Here is a 19,038-nt window from a genome sequence, read left to right as displayed (position 1 = left end):
TCCTGCATTCGGGTGGACCCTAAGTCCAATGACAAATGTCCTTATAGCAGAAAGGAGGAGACATGGAGGAGGTCATGTGAAGACAGAGATTGGAGCGATGCTGCCACCAACCAAAGACCACCTGGAGCTACAAGAAACTGAAGGAGGCAATGAACGGATCCTCCCCCAGGCTCTGCCCACACCTGGATTTTGGACTTCTGCCCTCTACAGCTGTGAGAGACTAAACTCCGCTGTTTCAAGCAGCCAAGGTTGGGGTAATCTGTTACAGAAGGCCCAGGAAATTCATACAAGGGGTGGGTAGGCACCGATGGATGGGGCTGTCCACAAAAAGAGAGAGAAAAGGGAAGTTGCAGAAATTTGAGGTGAGCCAAATGTGTGTACCAATACAACTGCTCTTGTAGACCTGTGTGGAGGGGACAGAGCGCAGTCTCAGGGTGCAGCCCTGCTTGTGGGTGGCAGGTGGGAAGTGGAGCTGGAAATGGAGTGAGGCCAGGAGGTGGGGAGCTGGGAGATCAAAGCTTGTTCATTTACTGGCTCATTAAAAATGGATGCTGTTGTCAATGAGGATTATGGCCAGGGATGTAAAGAGAAAAAGCAGGATAAATGGATAAATACAGGGTTGGAATGAGCTAAGAGGTGGAGATGAGTTCTGGTGTGAAGGGGCTGTCAGCAGCAATGATTTGGCAAGAACTGAACAGATGAATGGCTTGCATTTCAGGTGATGATGGGGGACTGGGAGAGGCTGATCTAGGTGTGGGGAAGGGTGGAGAACTCTCCCGTTTGAGCCCTGAAGGAGGCCGGGAGAGGGTGCAGTATGACTGTGGTAGGTAGATGCCACTGGGCATGTTTCAGTGAAGGTGACAAGCTGGGGGAAGCAGAGAAAGGTTTAGAGTAGGAGATAACCCTGGTTGGGACTGGGGGCTCCGCCAAAGCTGTGAGGAAGAGGAAGAGGTATGTCTAGGGTAGGAGGTCTAAAGGTTGCCAAGGGCTGCAGCTAACTTAGACTTCAAACATGGTGGGATTTTCTTCCCATTAAGGACACAACAGCTAACTTCATGGATGTCCAGGGGTAAGAAACAAAAAGGAGGCTGACCACAGAGGGAACTACTGGACAACCAGAAGCTTTCTACATTTCAGGGGGCTGAGGGGCTGCCACGTCCAAGCCACTGAGGATTTCCTTCCATCCCCCACTCAGTACCAGCCCTGTGGCCACCTGGGGTGTCCCCACCTTTAGCTCACACCCGGCTGGGTAAGGCTTGCCACCTCCTGCCCTGTGTATACTATGTTAACTCTCGGGTCCAAACGGCTAGTGGACTTTCTTCCACAGGAATTTGACCCTGGGCCCCTGATACCTGACCAGATTGGCTCCCTGTGGCCTCCAGACTCTTCTCCTGACTCAAGAGTCCCCTCCCAACCAGTCAGCTGAGGCCGTGACAGGGCCATTGACCAGGCTGATAAGGCTACCTGGAATAAACAGGGCCACCCAGGCGCAACCCTTTCATGGTGCTGTCTGTGTGTGGTAGGCTGAAACATGCCACCCAAGACATTGGGTCCTAACCTCAGAAACTATGAATATTATAGGACAAAAAGTGGGATTAAATTAAAGATTCTGAGATGGGAGATTATTCATATGGGTTCTAACTAAGGATATATGTCTTTACATGAGAGAGGTGGAGGGAGAATTCACACACACATGCACGCGCACACACACACACACACACACACGTGCATGCACAGGGGAGAAGGCTCTGTGGCAAAGGAAGCAGAGTGACGTGGCCATAAGCCCTAAACCAGGGAATTCCAGCCAGCAGCCACCAGAGCTGGAAGAAGCGAGGAGCATGCTCCCAGTGACACTGCAACCACAGCCCAGGGAGGGCTGCTAGCTCCAGACTTCTGACCTTCCGAACTGTGAGAGAAGAGATTTGTGTTGTTTTCTACCCCCGGTTTGTGGTGGCTTGTTGCAGTTGCAGCCACAGGGAGCGCCTGCATTTGGGGGAGGGGAAAAGGAGGGTGGACTGGGCATCGATACCAGGGCTCCTGGAGGGAGGAGAAGCCAGCAGAACTTAGGGGTGTGTGCAGTGGCTGGGAGTGAGGATTCAGTCCCACAGACGTGCTGTAGCAGGCCCTGTGGGATGCCCGTGAATGGCAGATGCTTGCCCTTGAAAAACAAGAAAAGGAATACAATGTACTAAAAGCTATAGTAAAGATTTTAGGAGGCAACAGGGTGAGTAGATTTGGGGCCCCTTCATGGGAACTTGTTGTGTGAGGATGGAAATGGTGTGTGTAGGGGGATGGTGGGGGGGTCATGAACTCAGCACCTAGACAGAAACAGAGAGGACCAGATGCCTAGAGTGAGTGGGTGATGCAAACAAGGAACCCCAGCCAGACACTGACACGTGAACACACATATACACACGCCTACGCCCTGCCCTTGGAGGTGTTAGGATTTTGTTTTCAGTCTTGTTCTACTTTGCAGCTGCTGTCTGTGTCTACATGAGGCCAACATGATTGCGAAATTCAGTAAAATCATTAGTCAGACTAAAAGTTCAACAAGGCACAGAGTATAGAGCAAAAAACATGAATTATTTACTCCAGTCCCTCCCCTTTACTTCTGAAATGGCTGGGTATTACATTATGTACAGAGGGGGAGACAGGCTGGAGTGAGCAGCAGTGGTAACACATCTCTACCAGACTGGCAGGCCAGAATTCAAATTTGGATCTGTCTCACTCTGAAATGCATGATTTTTCCATCAGTATTGGGACTGAACAAAGACATGTACTCTTTGAAACTTCTGAAGCAGTTTGCTTGAGATAAAACATATCAGGGGAACTAAGACACTTGGAAAGGCAAAGGAGAAATCGGGTAAGAAGCACCCTTGCTGTATCAGAGGCAGCCTCCTTTCTGTACAGTCCCCATGGACACCCTGGAGCCAGGTGTGCAGGCACAGACGGCATTCATTCACCAGGTGGCAAGGGCTTTGCCCCTTATGGCAGTCTCAGAATATACCAGTCTCCCTGCTCTAGACATAGGAGCCATGTCCAGTTTCCTGAGGAACCCACTTTCTAAGTCTAGGGCTAGCTGCCCATATTCCACAAGTAAAGATGGTGCTCTGAAAGGCATCTATAAAATTGACACAAAAATTGTTTTCTTTTTCAGCTTAGGCACTTCTATGCAGGCAGTTCTAGTCACATGCAGCACCCCTTCCGCCCCCAAAAGCAAACCCAAAAGTTACCAAGTCATTCCCTATTACATAAAAACTCTATTAAAATTCTTGAAAACCTGGCGTTGACATGCTCTACTCATTTTACTGAGACTTTCAAAACCACTAGGATCTCTTCTCAGTGTGGTGGCAAAGGTTGATTAACAGGGTAACCTCCCCTACACCAGAGAAGTGTAAATAAGTAAGGGAGAAGAAGCATGAGTTGGGGGTGGGGGCCATGGATTTCCTCCTTACCCATTTGTTCTGTTAAAACCTATCTGTGTTAGTCTGGGTTCTCTGGAGAAACAAAACCAACAGGATTGATTGATGGATGATTGATTACAAGGAACTGGCTCACACAGTTATGAAGAAGTCCCTGGCCTGCAGCTGGCCAGCTGGAGACCCAGGCCAGCTGACAATATAGTTCTAGCTTGTGTCAGGCCTGAGAAGCAGTCCCAGTTCAAGTCCAAAGGCAGAAGAAAGCTGAAGACAATCAGGCTGAGAGAGCCAATTCTCCCTCCCTCCGTCTTTTTGTTCTATTCAGGCCTTCCCCAAACTGGATGTGCCCGCACCCTGTGGGGGTGGGGCATCTGCTTTATTCAGCCTACCCATTCAGAGGTTCCTCTCATCTGGAAACACCCTCACAGGCACACCTGGAATAATGTTTAACCAGAAGTCTGGGAATCCCCATGGCCCAGTCAAATTGACACATAAAATTAACCATCTTATCACCCACTTCTTTACTTGTTGGTTTACCCTGCTCTCCAGGTCCAGGGGAAGAGGGTCCCACTTCCTCCAGGTGAAATCTCTTCCTGTCCTCATCCTTGCCTTTCAACCCCCAAGTATCCTTAAAGATTCCCTCAAGGTTGGGAAACCAGCAAAAGGAGAAGTTTCATCTTCCAGGTACCTATAACCCTTGTGCAGAAAAGGCTGTGGATATGGGGCAGGGGAAACAAGATTATAGATTGCAAGCAGATCAAACCACATCAAATACTGCAATAAGGATTCTTTGCAGGAGAGAAAAAAACACAGCACAAAATGGCTTAAGGCCAAAAGAAATCAATTGACTCATATAAATGAAAAGTCCAGAAAAACACCTGGCATCAGATGTTGCCACACTTAGGGGTTCAGATAATATTGCCAGGATTTAGCCTGTCCCCTTCTCTTTGCTCAGTGTTCATCTGTGGTGGCTACTTTCTCAGAGAGTCCCTCTCTTAGGCCTGACAAGATGGCAGCCAGCAATTCCAGGCTTGTATTCTCATATGTGCACATCAGTTCAACAGTTCAATTGAAAGTCCCAGACCTGACTCTTACAGTGGTGACTTGAACCATATGACCAGTCCTGAACAGATTCCCATGGTCAAGGAGATGCCGTCCTGCTGTTGACCAAGCCCAGGTCACGTGTCACTGTGGTGGCTGGTTTTAGTCAGCTTCAACACTGTGGGCTGAAAGCAGAAGGGTGGTTTTGCACAGGGAAGTCAGGGCGCTATCAATGGGAGGAAAGTGAATGATGGCTGGTGGTGAGAATACAGGGTGCCCACTGCATAGGTTTTTAAAAATTATGTGTGGGTATTTGAGAGTAATTCTAAGATAGTCATACTCACAGCGGGGCGGGGAGCATTTGGCAATGTGGGCATACCTTGTTGGTTTTCAAAGCTAGGTGCTGCTACTAGCATCCTGTGGGCCAAGGGCAGGGATGCTTCCAAAATCCTGCGATACCCAGGGCAGATGCCCACAACAAGGAATTATTTAGCTCAAAAGGTCAGCGGTGCTGAGGATGAGAACCCCTATTCTAAGATCTGGAATGCAGCTGTGAACATTGTGGCCCGTGTCATCAGAAAGAGAGGTTTCTATCTGTGTGTGCTGAGAACCCATGTGCCTTGCAGTTTAGGGAGACTTGTTGACCTCTGAGGTGGGAACAAGGCCCTGGATCCACCCCTGCTTCTCTGACTTTCCTGCCCCATCCACCTGGACATCAGGAATTGTGACCATTGCCATCACCATACTAGATTCACAGTGACTGGGTGGAGGAATCACAGTGGATATCTTACAAACCATGATTATGGGCGATAGTTAACACAGCAGTTGGTGAGCACTGGCCTGTGATCTGGGAGAAGACTGGCCCAGTGGCTCAGCATATTCTATCCATTCTATCACACGGTGCTTGGAGGAAGCCCTCTACCTATCTATACTTGTTGTCCTTCTGTACCTACGGGCTGGTAGGAGGGGCCCAGGGTTGGAGCTTCTGGAGCACATGCCGTGGGGCAGATGTGCACCTCAGGAAGGCAGGGGAAGTCCCACACAGATACCCTCTGTGTTGTCAGTTAGGATGCTTTTGACTACCAGCGACTGAAAGCCCTCTTCAAACTGCTTTAGGCAGCAGGCAAGTTGTAATTTCCAATAACCATCAGTCCAGAGGTCCCAGTTTTAATTCACTGTAGGTCAACAATGGTAGGCATCCCATCCAGGTATCACATGCCCAGAGCAAAAGGAGGGGCCCATTTCTTACAAATGAGAAGACCTTTCCCAGAAGCCACCTAGCGTACTGCCTCATGTAGCGTTGGCCAGGATCAAGGCACAGGCTCATTCCTAAATCAATTCCTTGAGAATGAAATGGGATTACAGTGGTTGGGTTGGGAGCCTAAGCACTCGGAGCAGAGTGGATACAGCGTGTCCCCCTAATGACCATAGGACCCATTTTGTAGAAGGCCCGTACCAGCTCGGCAAACCCAAATTGCCCTCCCTGGTATGTGAGTAGCAAAGTGAGGGTTATAGCTAACAACCAAGTCTGTTGTTATTGTTGAATCTTATAAGAGAAAATTTGTAAGTTTGAGTCATAATGGGATTGGGCAATATTTGGCTATGAATAAAGAACTAGTTTAGAGCAATTCACAGAGGTGGGGGTAAAATGGGCATTTGTCTCTCTGGTGATACATTAAAGAATTCCTCAAGGATGGGCATAAGTAAATATTTAAGAATATCAAAGTTAAAAAAACTTTAGATTTTCTATCACATGTATGTACGTCTGTTTTTATCTGTCCAGCAAGTCTCTGGAGAGTAGCCCAAAACTCTTAGTTTCTATCATCCTATGGACTAAATTCCAAGATACCAAAGATGGCATTTAGCTAACCACTGTGCTGCAATGTAACAAATGTGCCCCATGGCCTGATGGGAGACACAAGGACCCTGCTCACTTTGACTGAGGGGATTCCACACCTAGGGGTCATCATTTGTGATGTTCCATTCCTGGTACTGCTGCCTTCTTTGGAAGCACTGAGAGCACATTAAGGAAGTAATATGGCAAGATGCTTTGGAAGCTAAAAGTTTGGACATTTGTGGTACATAAAAAAAGTGCAAACACAAATGAAAAACCAGAGCACTGAAGAAGCAGCATGCCCATTAGGTACAATTAGCCACCCTTTTATTAATTTTTCACTATTACCAATCACTGAATAATCTAGCTCTAATTTTTAAAAAGATTGTATTTATTTATTTTGAGAGAGAGGAGAAGGGAGGTAGAAAGAGAGGAAGAGAAACATCAATGTGTGGTCGCCTCTTGTGTGTCACCTACTGGGGACCTGGCCCTCAACCCAGGCGTGTGCCCTGACTGGGCATTGAACTGGAGACCCTTTGGTTAGCAGGCTGGCACTCAATCCACTGAGTCACACCAGCCAGGGCTGGGTCGAATTTTGAACGCAGGCTCACGTCTTTTAATTGTGCTTTGCTTTACTCTGCTTCACAGATTATTGAATTTTTACAAATTGAAGGTTTGTAGCAAACCCTGTGTTTAGTCTATTGACACAATTTTTCAATAGCATTTGCTCATTTTCTGTCTGTGTTCTATTTTGGTAATTCTCACAATATTTCAAATTTTGTTATTACTGTTGTATTATTTATGGTAGTCTGTGATTGGCGATCTTTGATGTTACTGATGTAATTATCTTGGGCACCACAAACCACTCCCATATAAGATGGTGAACTGTGTTCTGGTTGCCCCACTGACTTGCCCTTCCTCATGTCTTTCCCTCCCCTCAGACCTCCCTGTTCCCTGAGACACAACAATAGTGAAATTAGGCTGATTAATAACCCTACACTGGCCTGTAAGTGTTCAAGTGAAAGGAAGAGTCACATGTGTCTCACTTTAATTCAAAAGCTAGAAACGATTGAACTTAGTGAGGAAGGCACATCAAAAGCTAAGACAGGCTGAAAACTAGGGTCTTGTGCCAGTTAGCCAAGTTGTGAATGCAAAGGAAAGTTCTTGAAGGAAATTAAAAATGCTACTCTAGGGAACACATGAATGATAAGAAAGCAAAACAGCCTTATTGCTGATACAGAGAAAGTTATAAGTGGTCTGGATAGAAGCACAAACAGCCACAACATTCTGTGAAACCAAAGCCTAATCCAGAGCAAGGCCCTAAGTCTTCAATTCTGTGATGGCTGAGAGAGGTGAGGAAGCTGCAGAAGGAAAGTCAGAAGCTAGAAGATGCTGAATCATGAGGTTTAAGGAAAGAAGCCATTTCCATATATAAAAGTGCAAAGCAAAGCAGTAAATGCTGGTACAAATGCTGCAAGTTATCCAGAAGACCTAGCTAAGACAATGAAGGCAGCTACACTAAACAATGTATTTTCAGCGTAGACAAAGAAGTCTTTTATTGCAAGAAGCTGCCATCTAGGGCTTTCATAGCCAGAGAGGAGAAGTCAATGCCTGGCTACAAAGCTTCACAGCTTAACAGCCCATCAGTAAATGAGTGGATCAAAACACTGTGATATGTTTACACAATGGAATACTACGCAGCAGGTAAAAATAAGAAGGAATTCTTTTGTGACAGAATGGATGGAACTGGAGAGTATTATGCTAAGTGAAATGAGCCAGTCAGTGAAAGACAAATACCATATGATTTCACTTACAGAAGGAATCTAATAAACAAAATAAACTAATGAGAAAAATAGAACCAGAGGCATGGAAACATGGAACAGAGTGACAGCTGCCAGAGGGGAGGGGGAGGGGGATAATGAAAAGAAGGGGAAAGAACTAGTCAAAGAACATGTATGAATGACCCATGGACATGGACAACAGTGCGGGGATTGACTGTGGGAGTCAGGGGTAGCGGTAGGCTGGACAGAGGAGGACAAAGGGAGAAAAACTGGGACAACTGTAATAGAATAACAATAAAGAAAAGCTTCAAAGGACAGGTTGATCTCTTGTTAGGACCTAATGCATCTGGTGACTTTGCATTGAAGCCAGTGCTCATTTTCCATTCCAAAATTCCTAGGGCCCTGAGAGTTCACTAAGGCTGATCTGCCTGTGCTCTGCAAATGGAACAACAAAGCCTAGATATCAGCACATCTGTTTATAACATGTTTTACTGAATATTCTAAGCCCACTGCTGAGATCTACTGCCCAGGAAAAAAGATTCCTTTCAGAGTATTACTGCTACTGACAATGCACCTGGTCACCTGAGAGCTCTGATGGAGGTAGGTGTACAATGAGGTTGGTGTCATTTTCATGCCTGCTAACAGAGCCACCATGCAGCCCAGGGACCAAGGAGTAATTTTGACTTTCACATCTTATTATTTAAGAAATACATTTTCTACCCTGGCTGGGTGGCTTAGTTGATTTGGAGCATCACTCTGTACCAAAAGAGTTCGACTCCCAGGCCGGGCACATGCCTAGGTTGCAGATTCAGTTCTTGGTCCGGTTGTATATGGGAAGCAACAAACTGATATTTCTCTTTCACACCATGTTTCCCTCTATCTTTCTCTCTCTCATCAATAGAAATATATCTTGTAAGGCTAAAGCTGCCATAGATGCCACAGATAGTGATTCCTCTGGTAGGTCCGGGCAAAGTAATTGAAAACCTCTGGACTGGATTCACCATTCCAGACACCATTAAGAACATTTGTCATTCATGAAAAGAAGCCAAAATATCAACGTTAACAGGAGTTCGGAAGAAGCTGATACCACCCCTTACGGATAACTTTGAGGGGCTCAAGACTTCAGTGGAGGAAGTAACTGCACGTGTGGTGGGAATGGCAAGAGAACGAGAATCACAGGTGGAGCCTGGATGTGTGACGGGACTGCTGCAATCTCCCGATGGAACTTGAGCAGGTGAGCAGTCGCTTCCTGTGGATGAGCAGAAAGTGGTTTCTTGAGATGGAATGTATTAGTGTAGAGATGTTTGAAATGACAACAAAGAATTTAGAACATTACAGAAGCCTCATTGATAAAGCACTGTCAGGGTTTGAGAGGGCTGAATCCAATTTTGAGAGACATTCTACGGCAGGTAAAATGCTATCCATCAACATCATGTGCTACAGAGAAATCACTCATGAAAGGAAGAGTCAAATGACATGGCAGCCACACTGTGTCTGGACTCCTGACCCCCAGAGATTGTGAAATAGTTAAGTTGTGTTGCTTAAGTTGCAAGTGCATGGTGAGTTGTTTGTCAATTTAGTTCAGTTTTCAACCCCAAGCTCCTAAAACAATACCAGCCCAAAGTTATTCTGAGGGATCTGTAATGGTAGAGCCTCAATAATACAGTATTGGATGAATTATGTTGAGAGAGTGGGGAATCTTCTAATTAGAAAATATTTTCATAGAATGTGTCAGACTTCCATTGCTGCATAAGATACATGCTCTAAGGCAATTACAGTCTAGTGAGGAAAGAGGGGGTGAGGGAGACAGACAATCAAGAACATTATACAGTTAATAAATTAGTAGATAAATAATGCAGTATGCTAGACAATGTTACATTGCAGAACTTACAATTAGAAATTACACAGCATGTTGTGGGTGCTGTGGGGACAAATAGAGCAAGGGAAGGGCTGAGATGGGAGACAGGGTTAGACCGCAGAATTCAAAGAAGGGTCATGAAGTGGTATTTGAAGGAGAAGGAGAGTTCCAGGTAGAGAAAGAGTCTAGCAGAGACTCCACGGCAAAGCCACCAACATGGCTAAGGTGGAGACAGCAAGCAAGGGAAAAGTCCTTGATGCTCAGGTCAGGTGGGTGGGTAATGGGGTGTTGTTAACCACATGGGGCATTGCAGGCCATTTCCTCTGTGTGAACTGAGGAACTATAGTGGGTCTGGAGTGAAGGGGTGGCAGGAGCTGACTTGTGATTTTAAATGATCCCTCTGAAAATGGTGGCATTGACACAGACTGTAGGGGAGCAAGGCTGAGAGTAGAGTGATTGGAGCCACCCAGGTAAGAAGTGCCGATGACTGTGCAGACAGTGAGGTGTGGCCAGATTCTGGATATATTCTCAAAGAATAGTCAGCAGGATTTTCTGAAAAACTAGACATGGGGTGAGAGAGGAAGAGAGGCAGGTGTGACGATTTCAGCTGGACCAATGGGAAAAACGAAGTTGCCATCAACCACATGGTAGAAGGCCCTGGGTGAGGAGATCTGGGGGGGATGATCAGGAACCTCACTGGGGCAGTGTCTGTGAGCCACCCACACGGAAATGCTAAGGGCACTGTGGGGCAGGCAGATCTGGAACCAGCAGAAAGTCTAAGCCTGAGAGACATCTCTGGGAGTTACCAGAATCGAGGCAGTAGTTGCAGCCATGTGACTGGGTGGGGTCACCAAGGGGATGAGTAGAGAGAAGAAGATCAAGGGTGAGCCCTGGAGACCTCCCATGTGTAGAGACTGAGAAGGAAAAGAACCAGCAAAACTGGCTGTAAGGCAGCAATTGGTGCAGTGGGAAGAAAACCCAGGAGCAGCGTGACTGGCAGGCGAGAGGGAAGCAAATGAGGAAGAAAAAGCTCACAGCTGGGTCAAATGCAGCTGAGAAGTCAAGAAAGGCGAGAAGGGAGGACAGACCACTGGGTTGAGCCTGGCGACAGTCATGGCTGACCTTGACAAGGGTCACTGTGGCAGTGGTAGGGGGGAAGCCCAGTGGATGAGGGTTAAAAATGAAGTGGCAACCCACAAAGGAAGTGGAGTCAAGGGGTTTTGGTTTGTTTATTTTCTTTTAAAATGGGAAACAGCATTTTTGTGTATTTTTCAGAAAGATTCAGTTTCTTATTCAGAAAATAAGAAATCAGTGTTACAGGAAAGACAGAGGACATTTCTGGAGCAATGCCTTAGAGCAGATGAGAGAAGAGTGGGTTAGCGGCACAGGCTGAGGGTGCAGCTTTAGGTTGGAGCAGGGACAGCTCATAGGGACAGGTGAGCAGACTTCTGGGAACAGCTGGTGGAAGGCAGGGTTTAAATGTGTCAGAAGTCCAGAAATTCTGTTCTGATTGCTTTCACTTCTCAAAGAAGTAGAAAGCAGGGTTGTGAGCTGGGAGAAAGGAGAGAGGAGGAGGCATGGGGCTTGAAGAGCCAGGAGAATGTGTGGAAAACTGGAGCTAAGAGGGCAGTGAGGGGGCCCAGGAGCATGGGGGCCACACTTGAGTCCTGGATCCTGAGCTGCAGTGAAGGGGTCCCCATGGTTGCATGTTTTCCTTTACTCACCTTTGGCTGGCCATGTGCAGGTGTGAGTAGGCAGAGAGTAGGCTCTCACCAGAATTGAGGTTTCCACCAAGCTGGTATGGGAAATGGAGGGGCAAGGAGCAGGCTGAGCGACAGTAGGCGACAGAAAACCAGGGCGTGACCAGGTAAGGAGAAAGCGCCATGCCCTGGATTTGAACCCAGGAAGCCTGATGTGCCCCCAGCACCCATCTGCTGTGTGGGGTCTGCTCTGATTGGAAGTTGATCTTTGCCAACTTCCTGGCTCAACATGCCACGGAGTCTCTTTTCTAAGCTCAGTGGAACCCTCCCACTGAAGCTGCTCCATGGTTCTGTCCTTTATCAGAGGCTCCTGGGGGGCGTGTTCATCTTCAAGTACTGACTACGATGGTGGACACTTTAGCAACTAGGACAAGAGCTGTTGGATGATGGGGCCACCAGGGACTTTCAAGTGACACAGTTGTCCCACCTTATGAGAATCACTGACCCATGGAACACACAAGCTGGGGAGAAAGCCAAGTGAATACAAGGGTCAGGGAAGAGACAGGACTGTAGAAGAGGTTGGAAAATGGAGCCCATGGTGTCAAGAAGCAACTGGAGGCCCAGAAAGTGTCGGGCTGGTTTGGGACTCTTCACTGACCAGGCTGGCCACCCTGGCCTCCTGCTGTGCTCTTTTTGATGTTGGAGTCTAATCACTACCCACATGTGTATCAAAGTGACCTTTGTCTTGGAGTAGGCTCAGGTGCCAGATGGCAGCATCATACACACAAGCGAATGGATGGGGTACCTTGTCATCTTGGCCCTCCATCTCTCCCACCACTGCAGCCCACTCAGAACTGAGCCACCAACACCCTCCTATGTGTCCCGCAACCTGGCTAATCACAGATTAGACTTGGCTGATTCTTTCTCAGGCTGTCCCAGCCCTCGGCCTGTTGTAGCTGTCTGCTGGAGTGTGGTTGCACGAATACACGTTAGGGCCTTTGATCTCCAAGCACTATGACATAGATTTATCAAATGTTTGCCTATTTCTGCCTCTTTGAAAGGGTGATTTATAGGATGCAGCCTTTGCCTCCCTCCCTTTCTTGAAATATGAAGTGCTTGTGAGTAGCCAAGGTAATATTTAATATCCTGCCAACGAGCCTTTGCACTTGCTAACAAATGAACTATATCCCCACCAAATGGTCCACATCTGTTTGGGCTCCTCTCTTTGACTAAACAAATTAGCATGAAAATACCTCGCAGAGAATGCCAAGTGTCCCTTTCTAGATGAAGGAGCAGGGAGATTCTGGGGGACAAGACCACTGTCTGCAGGGGCAGAGCTGCTGGGGGCAGCTGGCTCCTCTTTCCCAGAGGGTCTGGGCAGGAGCGGAGTGGGGCCAGTGGTGGCAGGCTGGGCAGGGGCCAGGCAGAGATGAGGATGATGCAGGGAGGGGAAGCCTCGCCCTCTGCTGCCCATGGAAGCTCAGGGTCAAGGGCTTCTGTAAATAATGGGCTTGGCTGGCTCCCTTCTGGCTCTCCAATCCAGAAGAGTTTTCCCTAAGTGATTTCTAAGAAAGTGGAAGTGTCTTCCAAGAAATATTTTATTTGGAAAAGAAGGCTGCTAAAGTTTAAAGGTGCTGGTTTGAGCACTTTTGACTGGGACTGACTTTAGTCCCGGAGGCGGAGGGGGGGGGGGGCCGGGGGGCTCTGCCTTCCTGGAAGAGGTGCTGGCTTGGAAAGAAATCCGAGGGCCAAGGCTGATTTGGTGTAAAGAGCAGGTAGGGAAACGCCCTGGGTTTCCATCTTGTTAATAACCTTGTAATAAACTGACCTTAATCCCAGCCTGTATATAAATATAGTCTTTTTTTTTTTTTACTTTTTTTTTACTATGCGTTGGGGACCACAGGTGTAATATGGCCAGGACAACTTTGCCAGGGGCAAAACTTCTGGCTTGATATCTGGGTTATGGGGGGAGGGTCTGCAAGTCTACATAGCACTTGGGATCCACTTTTGCTAGGACCCTTCCCCAAGGTCTGGGGGCCTTTCCAGGGGCTCCAGCTGTGGGCCCACTTCTCTAGAGCCCTGACCTCAAAGACTCTGAGGACCAAACTAGAGGCTGTTTCCCCTTTTACCCACTTCCTACCCAACTTCCCAAACCGTCCTCATGGGAAGGGATGGCTGGCTCCCCGATATTGGCTTGGATCGACCTGAACCAGGCTGTGTTGGTCAAGAAGGGGTGCAGACCTCATTCCAGACCCTTAGGGACAGTATCTCAATTCTGGGACTTTCTTTCTCACTAGGTTGGAATAAGAAGTTGTCTCCTAGACACATAGTTCTCCACCCCAGAAGCAACCAAAGTTGCTGGGTTTTTTTGGTTGTTTTTTTTTTTTTTTTACATTTTCTTCTAGAGCCATTTTAGGCATGAGGGCAGGGATGTTTGAGTGTTTTGTTCACTGCTGCATCCCCGCCATCTGGCACAGCACCTGACACAAGGGAAGTAATCAATACACACTTGTGAAAACAGAAATAAATAATTGTTCAAGGGGGTGTCTACTCATAATGGGAGACAGCTTATGAAGAATAATGCCAACAAGTGGAGAGAATAACCTGCATCCTGGATCGAGCCATGCCTGAAGGAGACGTGCTTCTGGATCTTTCAACTACATAAACCAACATGTTTCTTCTCTTGATTAAGTCAGTTTCACTTGTGTTTTCTGTCATTTGCAATTACCAGTCTAAACTGATACAGGAGGGCTGGCTAATAGTTAACTAATGAGGATATGCTGTGCTACGAGAATCGCTGTGAACTTTTCTTCTAGTCCAGTTCTGGGTAAATCATCTAGATTCTAGAGGTGAACAAATACAAATGACACACTGAGGAGCTTGAATGAATGTTAGCCACCATTTGGCTCAGTTATAGGGTAAACAATCCCATTCTTATCTGGAAAGTGAATTCAGATCGTCTAGTGAGTTCAGACCTACATGACACGAGGTCTGGTGTGTAGGATATCCAGATTGGAAAGACTCAGGTCAGTGGGAGAGGGAAGGGAGAGGGTGAGAATAAGTTCCTGCTCTGAGCCTTTCGGGCAGAGGCACTGGATTGGGAGGGCCTTGGGACCATGCTGCCAACCCAAAGGCAATGCCCAGTTTCGAGTAAGCTGGTGCTCCGAGCACACTGCACCATGTGGTGTGACTGCAGCCAGGAGTGGCCAGGGAAGACTCTTGTTCAGGGCCATGCAGTGGGGGGAGTTCAGGCCTGGCAAAGGAAGAGAAGGGGACAAGACCAATGGAAGAGGACTCACCTCAGTGAATGATACCACTTTGCCTCCCAAGCTGGGAACCTGGATCCCAGGATTTCCCTTCTGTCAATCACCCTGCCCAGGCCTGTGGATTTCCCTCTGTGCTTCTGCTCTCCCTCTCCCTCATCTGTCCAGATTCAGACCCATCATCACGCACCTGGTCTCCCCAGTTGTCCCAGTCAACCTTCTACAAACCCAGTCATGCTAAGTCCATTTGATCCCTTAGGGCGGAGAGGGAGTCAAGTGCAGACTACTTAGATATACATGAAGTCGGCCATACCTGGTCACTCATCTTCTCTTCAGCCTCGTCCCCTGTCCCTCCCTTGGTCCCATACACGAGCTATGAAGAAGGCCTTCTTACATTCTCCCAGACTCTCCATGCAACTTCACACGGGCCCTTTGCTCCCCCTCATCCCTCCATCTAGAATGCCTTCTCCCCTCTCTCCCTTTCCTCTTCATGTTTGGCCCAATATTCCATGGTCTGTACTGCATTCTCTCACTGGAACACAAAAACCCAGCTGAGGTGATGCAGACACTAGACTGATCTGTGAAGAACAGAGGGTGTGAGTAGGGCAAGAGAAGGTTGTAGGCTGGGTTGAATTCTCAGGGGCACTCCGATCTCCTTAGTGGGGAGTAGGACCTATAGCCAGACCAGTCCTGTGGTCAGTGTGCAGCCCTGACGAGAGGACCCAAAGAATCTTTAACTCAAGAGACACAAGAACCAGGGCCATGAAGAAGCAGGTGCTGAGAAGGCCCCAGTGAGGCTGAACAAAGGCAACCCTCCCGCAGGAGTGGGTGAGAGATGTAGTGGCCCCTTTACCCTGCCCCGCATGGCTGCCCTACATGTCTGAGGGTCGACTCCTTGGGGTCAGGGCCACATCTCACTTCTTCTCTTCATCCCACATAAGGCTGAACACAAAGCACCCTGGGGTAATTATTTGCTCAGTGGATAATAGAGTGAATGGCTGTTGAGTTAACTCATGCCACAGAAAGGAAGTTGCCTCTCCTCTCAGCTTGGTTTTGGTTTGTGTTAGTTCTGTTTGTTGAAGCTGGGAAGGGGTGGGGCTCTTGTTTCTGATGCTCTCCCTGAGTGTTTGTTTGAGTCACCTTGCTCTCCTTAGAGGTTTGAAGTAGGGAGGAGTTACCCAACCAAATACTTGGCTCTGCCTCCTCTGAAGTTTCCTGTGGAGTCCTTTCCCTCCCCACCTTCCCTCCCTCTGCCAGTCCCCAGCTCTGTTCTTGCTTTGCCTCAGTGAGAGGAGTTATTAGCCCAGAGCAGGTGCAGGAAGTGCCCCAGCCTGCAGTGCCCTCTGGGGGCTGTTTGGTGAGGACAGACCGGTTCTTACCAAGACCCTGATGCCCCATTTTTACCCACCCAATCTGGCCAATCTTCCTTCTTGACATTCTCTGCATTTGGGGCCCCATTCTCTCAGCTTCCACTTCCGAGGCAGACCTCTGATTTATTAAACCGGGTTAGGGTTCCATTCCTTTAGCTGAACTTGATGCATGCTGGCTCTTATACCACGGAGGTAAGAGCTGAGCTCATGTTTGCAGGGAATGAGTCAAAACACCGACTCTAGTGGAAGATGATTAGGGAAGAAGATGGAACCTGATGCTAAATTCTCTGCTAATGTTTGAAAAAGGAAATAGAAAGTAAAGATCTGTCTTCTTGGCCAAGAGAAATGATGGCCAAGAAGAGAGATTAACTTTGGACTCTACTGATGAGTAGTTAAGTCAAGATAGCCCTGGAGATGGAACAAATAATTAAAATTTACTATAATTTGGAAAACAAAGACTAAATAAAATCAGGAGGAAATAACAGTAACTCATCTTGATTGAACTGTGGCCATTTTCTTCACAAAACAGACTGAGAGCTGCATCTGTCCTAGATTCAGACCCTCAAGTGCCGGTCTGTGAGCTGAGCAGAGACCACGGCCCCTGAAGCCACTCACTCATTCCTTCCTTGCATCACTGATGGAGCACCTGCCACATGGGCACTTACTGAGTGCCTTCTGTTCTGGTGCCTTGGCCCAGCAGGGAGAAACAAGCATTTCTGCCTTACTGAGCTTACAGTCCAATGGTGGTGCAGGGGAAGGGTGGGGGAAGCAGGGAAACTGTGGAAAACCAGGTGAGTACAGCTACAGATTGCATATTTTGGGGTGCTATGGCAGATGAATGCAACAGGAACAGTGGTGGGTGGGGTGGTGGTTTGAAGATAGAGGACACAAATTTCAGAAACAAATCAGAGCTGTGGGCTGGTGGCCTGGAAGTACTTTCTGGTTGGTGTAGTCCTGAGAACAAAGATTATACCAGCAGCAGGATAAGAATGGCTTAAAGGCCCTTTTTTTCATGTAGCCCCATTATAAACACCTTTCTGAATCCGTTCATTCTTGATTGTGGCTAACAGACCCCGTCCCTCTGACCATGGGACCCAATGGGGTTCTTCCTTCAAAAAGCTCGGATCCATTACCTGCTCTGTGACAAGCACCACTCTAGGTACTGTGGATAAAGTGGTGTGCAGATGAAGTCCTGGCCTTTGTGGAGCTTGTGTTCTTGGGGGGAGACAGATGATAAGTGGTAGTGACATACACATACAGGTGGACATAGAGCGTCTGATGGTGTCATTCATTGAAGTCAGAAGGGGATCCTTGAGCAGAGGTGGGGCAAGGACTCCAGGCAGAGGGAAGAGGAGGCGCCAAGGCTCCCAGTGGGGTTGCTCCTAGCATCTGAGGAAAAGCAAGGAGAGTGGGCAGGATAGTGGGGTGGGGGCAAGAGAGTAGTTCCAAGATGGGCAGGGAGCAGGGCCAGGTTGTGTAGGCACTATAAGGTCTTTGCATAGCATTCATGGATGAAAGGAAGCCCTTGCAGGGTGCAGAGCAGGGGCATGTTGTGGTCTGCCTGGTGCCCTGGCAGGACTACTCTGGCTGCTGTCATGTGGGGAAAACATGGGAGGAGGATATATGGGAGACATGGGGGGTTACAGGAAGCTGGTAGCAGTGGTCAGGTGGGGGTATATTTTCAGAGGGCTCAACCTGGTGGCCTCAACAGAGTGCAAAGTGGGCAGGACCCAGGCTGGGCCCATCGGAATGCAAGCTTGGGGTGGTTGGATGCTGCCAGATGCCTTGCCTCTCAGATGGCCTGTGATGTGCATGATGAGGTCCAGCAACTGAGTGACGCAACCTGACATGGGAATTGAGTGTCAAAGGTTCTTTGATCTAGAACATCGCTTTACATATATTTGGTTAGAAAACTGTGGCCAAAAGATGCTGGAAATTACAACCTGTCCAACATGAGGTCAATTACATTTGGGTTTCCAATAAAGCAGCGAGTATACTGTTCCTACTTAACATCTATTTTAGGCAGATTAGAAGATATAAACTTATTTCAAAAGTTTCACAGCTGACGGGTAAAGACCAAAGGCAGCATGCCAAATGTCCAAGCTAATTGCTGGACCCTGTTTGGTTTCCACTTGCTTTTTATTTGGTTGCCTGGTTGGCTGACACCACAGATCCTACTAGGCAGGTAAGGAAAATGCACAGCTCACAGACGAGGAACTTTGTGGGGGATCACTAACTGGCTTGATTCCAGAGAAAGGACCAAGGCAAAATCCCGACCCAGTCCTCAAGGCCAATGGTGTTCTCTTGGGCAGTGAGCATGTCATTAGAAGGGCCAAGTGGGCATTTTCCAAAGGCCTTTCTGCCCTGAGCTCCTCCTGCAGGCAGTTACAGGCATCCCAGCACCCGCAGTGTAGGGAGGGGATGTGAGGAGTGGTCGCTCAGGTTGAACTCAGGAGTGTCTCCTGTGATGCCAGTCAGCAAGAAGAGAAAGCTGTGCTCTGCTCCTGGTGCTGCCACCGGGCACCAAAGCGGTTGGTCCCGGCTGTTTTTGTAGCAAATCAAACAGGAAGTGAAGGTGCTGGGTGGGATGCACTGTAGGGAAAAGACTAAGGCAGGGCTGGGAGGTGTCACACAGGGCAAAGGGTTCTGGTTAGTAGGTTTGGGAAACACCAGGTGGGCAAACTCAGATTTTATATTTTTAACCTTGAGTCTTTCCAAGGCCTTACTATGCACACGTGCCTAGGGACTCCCCAGGAGAGTGGTAGTAGGCAC

General features: G+C 48.0%; 1 protein-coding gene across 1 annotated transcript in view; it reads right to left on the bottom strand.

The window, feature by feature from the left end:
- Window positions 1–19,038, bottom strand: part of LOC123809365 (protoheme IX farnesyltransferase, mitochondrial) — a 153,714-nt gene that overhangs the window by 16,366 nt on the left and 118,310 nt on the right. The window lies entirely within an intron of this gene.

This window comes from Phyllostomus hastatus, unplaced genomic scaffold (assembly GCF_019186645.2).
Source record: "Phyllostomus hastatus isolate PE091 unplaced genomic scaffold, TTU_PhHast_1.1 phas_scaffold_55, whole genome shotgun sequence".
Lineage (NCBI taxonomy): Eukaryota > Metazoa > Chordata > Mammalia > Chiroptera > Phyllostomidae > Phyllostomus > Phyllostomus hastatus.
This window is presented reverse-complemented; position numbering and strand designations above follow the sequence as displayed.